The sequence below is a fragment of the Camelus bactrianus genome, chromosome 3 (assembly GCF_048773025.1).
Source record: "Camelus bactrianus isolate YW-2024 breed Bactrian camel chromosome 3, ASM4877302v1, whole genome shotgun sequence".
NCBI classification, from domain to species: domain Eukaryota; kingdom Metazoa; phylum Chordata; class Mammalia; order Artiodactyla; family Camelidae; genus Camelus; species Camelus bactrianus.
Genome location: NC_133541.1, coordinates 113,189,763 through 113,198,859, shown reverse-complemented (window position 1 = coordinate 113,198,859; position 9,097 = coordinate 113,189,763).

Genomic DNA, 9,097 nt, shown 5'->3' with positions numbered 1-9,097 from the left:
ATATGTACAATGGAATACTACTCAGCTATAAAAAAAGAATGAAATTTTGCTATTTGCAGCAACATGGATGGACTTGGAGGGTATTATGCTAAGTGAAATAAGTCATCCAGAGAAAAATAAATACTGTATGATATCACTTATATGTGGAATATAAAAAAACACAACAAACTAGTGAATATAACCAAAAAGGAAGCAGATTCACATATGTAGAGAACAAACTAGTGGTTACCAGTGGGTAGAGAGAAAGGGGGAGGGGCAATATAAGGGTAGAGGAGTAATATTATATAAAGTACAAATATATAAAGGTATAAATTATGTATAAAATAAACTACAAGGATATATTATACAATGCAGGGAACATAGCCAATATTTTATAATAACTATAAATGGAATATAACCTTTAAAATTGTGCATTGAATCACTACATTGTACACCTGTAATTTAGATAACATTGTACATCAAATATACTTCAATAAAAGTAAATTAAAAAATAAAAGCAGCCTAGCAGAGAACAAATGCCAACCCATTAAGATCTCCCAGTAACCTATTTAATAAGTGGATCAAATCCAGCAAAAAGACTGGCAAACTGGAGAAGTCTGACTTTTAAAGATATTTCCTGCAGGGGAGGGTATAGCTCAGTGGTAGAGAGCCTGCTTAGCATGCATGAGGTCCCGGGTTCATTCCCCAGTAACTACATTAAGATAAATGAATAAACCTAATTATACCCCCACAAATAAAAACCACACACAACAAACAAAAACAAAAAAAAGATACTTCCCAACATCCTTATGTAAAGATGTGGCAAAGAGATAAAGAATGGAATTCTGTCTGCATCCATAAAGAGAAAAGAGAGAAAAGTCAGTGACAGATCACCAGAAGAGCTGAAAAACTACCTCCTAACTCACTTGTAAGTACAATCCTATGGAAACTTACACTGAAGAGAAAAGTAGAACTTTGCTGCTTGAGATTTCTCAGTTTTATATGGGCTATTAGGACAATGATGACTGAGCCAATAGAAATTAAGGGAAATTCACATACAAAAGAGTTCTTTGGATTTCTTGGGAGATAAGAGTCTCATTTCAGTGGAATCATGGACTTACACAGCGGAGTTGTTTAAGCTTTTCAAGCTTAACTGATGACAGGAAACATCAGTAAGGGGAATAGAAAGGAGAAAAGAAACCTCACCAGACAGACCTGGTACCTGTGGAGGGAGGCACACTTTTACTCGAGTAGGCTTCCTTGAAAGTTGTGTGGCTTTAGAGTCACTGCATCCCTTTGCTGAGCTGAGCTGAGCCTCATCTGTCGGGTGGACATTACATAATCTCATGGTCAAGGGAATATGTGTGTCAAGAGCATAGCTGTATCAGCCAGCGATTGTGTTCATTGACTTCTGTGGTTTATAAAGGAAGCATATTTGCAAAGTGTGAAGGGGGAGCCCAGTACTGGCTTCTGACTTCTGCAGGTTTGATTGTAGTCAACGTATGTTAGAAACTCTTGAGCTTGTGAAGATTCGCAGGTACCTAGGTTTGATTTGGCTGGAGTTTTGTGAGGTTTGGGATGGAAGGCTGTGGCCAGCTTGAGAAGATGGGCAGCGTTTAGAGTTTGGGCTTTGACCTTGAGAAGCCATTGAATGCTTATAAGGTCGGGAAGATATTTGACTGGACTATAGATACCCAAGAAGACTGAAAAATAGCTATCCTCAGATGTGGGTTCTCCCCCGTAGCCCGCAGCTTTGGGTGGCCGGAGAACATCAGCCCCTTGGGCTCGTCTCACTTTCGTGACCCCCTACCTCCAGTGGCACCTGTGTACTTCCAAATGGTCATGCTTTAGTCCCCGATCCATTTGCTGTCAACGATGTGCCATCCCCGGTCATGTCTAAGCGGAATCCCCTAATTGGGTGCTGGATTCTCTCCCTTTGTTGCTCCACAAATTTTTCCTCCCCCAAATCTCTTTCCTGCTTCCACTCAAGCATCTCCAGCTCATACAAACATGCTGTTATTTTTTATCACCCTAAGAAAATTTTCTTTTAATCCTAATTTCACTTCTCTTCTGATTTTTGCTTTCTTTGTAAACCTTTTTCCTGAGATGTCATATACATAGGGAAAGTGAAGAATCATTCAACTCCTCCAAAACTGCTTTTGCCAAGGTCATTAATAACCCCTTGCCTTTACAACATTTGATTCATGATTATTGCCTCACTGTTAATGTGTTTGCTTCTCTTGGCTTCCAGGATCCCATTTAGTTTTTGCTTTTTCTATTCCTTCCTTGGTTTGCTTCCATTTGTGCATTGGTGCCTCTTCCACCTCCACCTTTTGCAGAAGGCCCCAGGGCATAGTCCTTAAGCCAAGAGCATTCCTCGAACATCTCTTCTGGTTCATGGCTTTAAAATCCCATTTCTATGCCTATGACTCTCAAATATGTATCTTTAGCCCAGATCTGTCTCCTGAACTCTTGTCTCCACTTGGTGTCTACTACATCTCAAACTCCACCTGTCCAAAATCCACAATATTTCTCCCCAGACTGTTACATGCAGCTTTTTCTGTACCAGTTGGTGGCACCCCTAGTCTTTCCAGTTGCTCAGGCCCAGGTCACTTGGAGTCATCTTGAGGCTCCTACTCCACATCCTGAAGGAAAGCCTGCTGGCTCTGTTTTGAAACACTCAGAGTTTGAGCTGCTATCCCGTCCTCTCTCCTGAAATACTGCAGTAGTCTCCTGACAGGTCCTGGTCCTTCTCAACCTAGCAGCTTCGGCATTCCTTCTCAAAGGTCAGCCCCATCTGGTCACCCCTGTGTGCCTACAGGGTGCTCCTTTTCCTGGGGAGTGAAAAGCTGGAAATTCACGTTTGGTTGCCTGAGCCTTATCCCTCAGCTGGGGTGTATCCTTCAAGGAATCACAACGTTGACTCTAAAGAGTAGCAATTTATGGAGCTGACTATCTCAAATAGAAAAAAATCCATTGTGCTCTTTGTGAGCCTTTAGGACATAGTGGAGGCTCTCGCGGGAGATGGGCTTGTCAGAAAATTCAGTCCTATAGAATTGGACCGCTTTTTAACCTCTCAGCACCTTGATTCTGTGTTCCTATCTTGGTTCTTGCTTGTCATTTCCTCCACTTAAAACACCCTCGGCCCCTTCCCCCATTATCCAGCTATGATCCTCAGGTATCACTTTTTTTAAGGGATTTCCTCCCATTTCCCCCCTTCACTCCCTCAGTCAATGAACCGTCTCTCCCTGGGCCTTTGTGTTTCCACAGTTTATTCAGTTGATGCTTATTGGGTCCCTTACATGTTTCAGGGATAGAGCAGAGGATGAAACGGGGCAGGCCTGCCTTAAAAGGGTTAATGGTCTAGTGTGGGGTGCTGGCCAACACAGTAGCCAGATTTGGCTATTTAAATTTAAAATTAAATCAAGCCTCAACAATTTTAAGAAGATAGAAATTATCTCAAGCATCTTTACTGACCACAATGCCATGAAACTAGAAATCAACTACAGAGAAACAAAGGAGAAAAAAAGGAAAGCATGGAGATTAAACAACATGCTATTAAAAACCAATGGGTCAATGATGAAATCAAACTTGAAATTAAAAATACCTTGAGACAAATAAAAATGAAAACACAACCATGCAAAATTTATGGGATGCAGCAAGGCAGTGCGAAGAGGGAAGTTTATAGTGATATAGGCCTTCCTCAAAAAAGAATAACAATCTCAAATAAACTATCTAACCCACCAGCTAAAAGAATTAGAAAAAGAAGAGCAAAAAAATCCAAAAGTCAGCAGAAGGAAGGAAATAATAAATATCAGGGAGGAAATAAATAAAACAGAGATTTTAAAAAAATAGAAAAAAATCAATCAAACCAAAATCTGTTTTTTTGAAAGAGTAAATAAAATTGACAAACCTCTGGCCAAACTCACAAAGAAGAAAAAAGAGAGAGCACAAATAAGCAAAATAAGAAAGGAAAATGGAGAAATTAAAACAAATAACATAGAAATACAAAATATCATACGATAATATTATGAAAAACTATATGGAACCAAAATGGATAACCTAGAGGAGATGGACAAGTTTCTGGAAACATACAGTCCACCAAGACTGAATCAAGAAGAAACTAACCACTTGAACAAACCGATCACTAGAAATGAAGTCAAATTAACAATAAAAAACCTCCCTACAAATAAAAGTCCAGGACCAGACGGCTTCACCAGGGAATTCTACCAAGCATACAAAGAACTCATACCAATCCTTCTCAAACTCTTCCAGAAGATTGAAAAGGGGGGAACACTCCCAAACTCATTCTCTGAAGCCACCATCACCCTGAAACCAAAAACAGGCAAAGAAACCACCAAAAAAAAGAATTACAGACCAATATCACTGATGAACATAGATGCAAAATTCCTTACCAAAGTATTAGTAAATAGAATCCAACGGCACATAAAAAACATTATACATCATGATCAAGTGGGATTCATCCCAGGGACACAAGGGTGGTTCAACATATGCAGATCAATCAGTGTAATACATCACATCAACAAGAGAAAGGACAAAAACCACATGATCATCTCAATAGATGCAGAAAAAGCATTTGATAAAATTCAACACCCATTTATGATAAAAACTCTCATCAAAGTGGGTATAGAGGGAACATATCTCAACATCATAAAAGCTATATATGACAAGCCTACAGCCAGCATAGTACTCAACGGTGAAAAACTCAAAATCTTCCCACTAAAATCTGGGACAAGACAAGGATGCCCACTATCACCACTCCTATTCAACATCGTCTTGGAAGTCCTAGCCACAGCAATCAGGCAAGAGAGAGAAATTAAAGGGATCCAAATTGGAAAAGAAGAGGTAAAAGTGTCACTATATGCAGATGACATGATACTATCTACAGAAAACCCTAAAAGGTCCACACAAAAACTACTAGAAATAATCAAAGAATTCAGCAAGGTAGCAAATTAACATTCAAAAATCAGTTGCATTTCTTTACACTAATGAATCAACAGAAAAAGAAAGTAAAGAAACAATCCCCTTTCAAATAGCACCCAAAGTAATAAAATACCTAGGAATAAATCTAACCAAGGAGGTAAAAAACTTATACATGGAAAACTATCAAATACTGATTAAGGAAATTAAAGAAGACAAAAAAAATGGAAAGATATCCCATGCTCCTGGATTGGAAGAATCAATATTGTTAAAATGGTCACACTGCTCAAGGCAATCTACAGATTTAATGCAATCCCTATCAAATTACCCAGGACATATTTCACAGAACTAGAACAAATTATAACAAAATTTATATGGAACTATCAAAGACCTATAATTGCCAAAGCATTACTGAAGAAAAAGAAAGAGGCTGGAGGAATAACTCTCCAAGACTTCAGACAATACTACAGACCTACAGTAATCAAAACAGCACAGTATTTATACAAAAACAGACATAGGGACCAATGGAACAGAATAGAGAGCCCAGAAATGAACCCATGAACTTTTGGTCAACTAATCTTCGACAAAGGAGGCAAGAACATACAATGGAATAAAGACAGTCTCTTCAGCAAATGGTGTTGGGAAAACTGGACAGCAGCATGTAAAGCAATGAAACTAGAACACTCCGTTACACCAGACACAAAAATAAACTCAAAATGGATCAAAGACTTAAACATAAGACAAGATACAATAAACCTCCTAGAAGAAAATATAGGCAAAACATTCTCTGACATACATCTCAAAAATGTTCTCCTAGGGCAGTCTACCCAAGCAATAGAAATAAAAGCAAGAATAAGCAAACAGGACCTAATTGAACTTACAAGCTTCTGCACAGCAAAGGAAACCATAAGTAAAACAAAATGACAACCTATGGAATGGGAGAAAATTTTTGCAAATGAAACTAACAAAGGCTTGATCTCCAGAATATATAAGCAGCTCACATGACTTAAGAAACAACCAAACAACCCAATCCAAAAATGGGCAGAAGACTTAAACAAGCAATTCTCCAAAGATGAAATACAAATGATCAATAAGCACTGAAAAATGCTCAATATCACTAATTGTCAGAGAAATGCAAATCATATCTTCAAAGAGGTATCACCTGACACCAGTAAGAATGGCCATCATTGAAAAGCCCACAAATGACAAATGCTGGAGAGGCTGTGGAGAAAAGGGAACCCTCCTACACTGCTGGTGGGAATGCAGTTTGGTGCAGCCACTGTGAAAAACAGTATGGAGATTCCTCAAAAGACTAGGAATAGACTTACCATATGACCTAGGAATCCCACTCCTGGGCATATGTCCAGAAGGAACCCTACTTCAGAAAGACACCTGCACCCCAATGTTCATAGCAGCACTATTTACAATAGCCAAGACATGGAAACAGCCTAAATGTCCATCAACAGATGACTGGATAAAGAAGATGTGGTATATTTATACAACAGAATATTATTCAGCCATAAAAACCAACAACATAACGCCATTTGCAGCAACATGGATGTCCCTGGAGAATGTCATTCTAAGTGAAGTAAGCCAGAAAAAGAAAGAAAAATACCACATAAGATCGCTCATATGTGGAATCTAAAAAAAACCAAAACATAAATACAAAACAGAAACAGAGTCATAGACAGAATACAAACTTGTGGTTGCCAAGGGGGCAGGGGGTGGGAAGGGACAGACTGGGATTTCAAAATGTAGAATAGATAAACAAGATTATACTGTATAGCACAGGGAAATATATACAAGATCTTGTGGTAGCTCACAGCGGAAAAAAAAATGTGACAATGAATATATGTATGTTCATGTATAACTGAAAAATTGTGCTCTACACTGGAATTTGATACAACATTGTAAAAGGACTATAACTCAATAAAAAATGTTTTTAAAAAGTTAAAAAAAAATAAATTTAAATTAAAATCAAATTAAAGGGAAAAAATTAATTCCTTAGTTATATTGGCCACATTTTAAGTACTTGCACAGCATTCATATAGAGTAACTCCAGCATCACAGAAAGTTTTGTTGGATATCACTGTATAAGAGGGAAGAGAGATGGTTCTCACACACACACATACACACACCACAGGAAACAAGGTAGTAAATGCCATGTAGAGATTGGAAACAGACTGGTTGGTTACTTTACAGAGAGGGACCAGGAGAAGTTCTCAGAAGGTGATGTTTAAGAAGGATCTGAATGAGGACCAGAAATCTGAAACCGGTGGGGTGAAGGAATGGGGATCTAGGCAGAGATCATGGTGGGGAAAAGGTCCTAAAGTAGAGGTACATTTGAAGGAACCCCAGGTGGCTAGAGCCCTGAGCAGGGAGACAGTGGTAGGAGAAATCTGAAAGGTAGGCAGCGGCCAGATCACTGAGGAAGTCTGGGAAAGAGGGTAGAATTTTTCTTTTCTTTTCTTTTCTTTTCTTTTCTTTTTTTTTTTCCTGAAAGAACCATGGTAGGGTTGTAAGTGGGGTAATGACACAGTCTGATTATATATTTACTATTTACATCATTCTGCCCAAGTTTATTAGTTGCTGGCCTGATTGCACAGTCCTAGATTTTTTGCATCCTTGGTGTGTTGAATCATACCTTGTTAGCCTCAATGTATTAGTAATAAGTGTGGTAGAATTGAACTGAATTAGAAAATTTTTATCACTGACCTACTGGGCTTTGACTGAGTCTCAGAATATAACAAAAGTAGCCATAAAATGTATCCCAAATAAATAAGGCATGACCTGCTTCTGTGTGAGGCATTTCAGAATTTGTCCCCCCACCTTCAGTGGTGATTGAAGCACGGTCAGTAATGTCCCCTGTATTAAGGCAGAGAACAAGAGGAAAGCAGGTACCCAGAAATGTGCTTATTTCTCGGTAGAACTCCTGTTGCTACCTGGATGAATTCAAGTGCTTAGCATCATAAAGCTGGGAGGGCTATTAAAGACATATGGTCCAACCTCTTCATTTTATGGACGAGGTGAATTTCAGCACACAGTTCAAGGGGACAGCTTGTGTGAAGGCCCAGTGACAGAAGGGAGCTTGTGTTCAAGTAGGTGGAGGGAGGTCTCAGGCTGGGGCCTCCTCCCACCCAGGTCTTCTTCAGAGACTGAAGGCCTGTGGGCAGGGCTGGAGAGGGCACATTCTAAGGGGAAGGGGTAGTACAGGCCATGTGTTGCCATCTCATTTTATGTCACAGAAAACTGAAAAGCTGAATTCTCACATGAGCTCTCTGGATTTTTTTTTTTTTTAACTTTTGGCCATTAATTAAGAGAGAAAATTTTAAACAATATGTACAAAGCACTTCTGTAAGCCAGATATACTATTTGGGCCACCAGTTTATAGCATCCAGCTTTAGATCTCTTCTGAGTTCAGAGGCCACTGGAGTCAGGGGTTTAATTCCCAGACAGTGCAGAACGCGTCATCACAGGATGCCAAGGCCACCGTCACCTTCTCCAGGAAACCTGTCATGGGCTGCAAGAAGCCTTGAAATGGAGCTCAAGTGCCTCCCTGTGAGGAAGTTACTGAGTCTTTAGATCAGAAGAGGGGTTAATGAAATACAAGGAAGGCAGACACAGTTTGTATGATTTAATGATGAAGAGCAAAAGTGAGATGACCTCTTCTGGAATCTAGGCCCATTTAAGCTCTCCAAACCACAGTGTCCTCCTCCAAAATCAGGTCAGTGACAGCACCAGCCTGAGGGGTTCTGTGACGATTAAATACATGTGGGTGCTTGGCACAGAGCCTGCTACACAGTTCACTCTCCAAAAACCTTGACTAATATCAATGTATATTTAAGTTGGGTTTTCTAAGTTCTTCCACAGCCCTTCTGCTCACTATCACAATCCTCTGAGGGAGCAAGTGTTTTTGGTGCTATTTTACAAATGAAGAAATCAAGGCCTGGGGGATCTCGGTAACTTGCAGGGATACTCAGCTTTGCAAGTGGCAGAGCTGGGGTCTGAACCCAAGCCTGGTCCGGACTCTGCTTCCTGACATTGTCCTGGTCTCCTTCAGTGAGCTGTGGTCTGTGTCCTCGCTTCCTGCAGCAGGCATGGTGAGGCATCATGGTTTACATTTCTGATTAATTCTTGTGTCATCTATAGAATGTCCCTCCCCACCTTCTACAAGGAT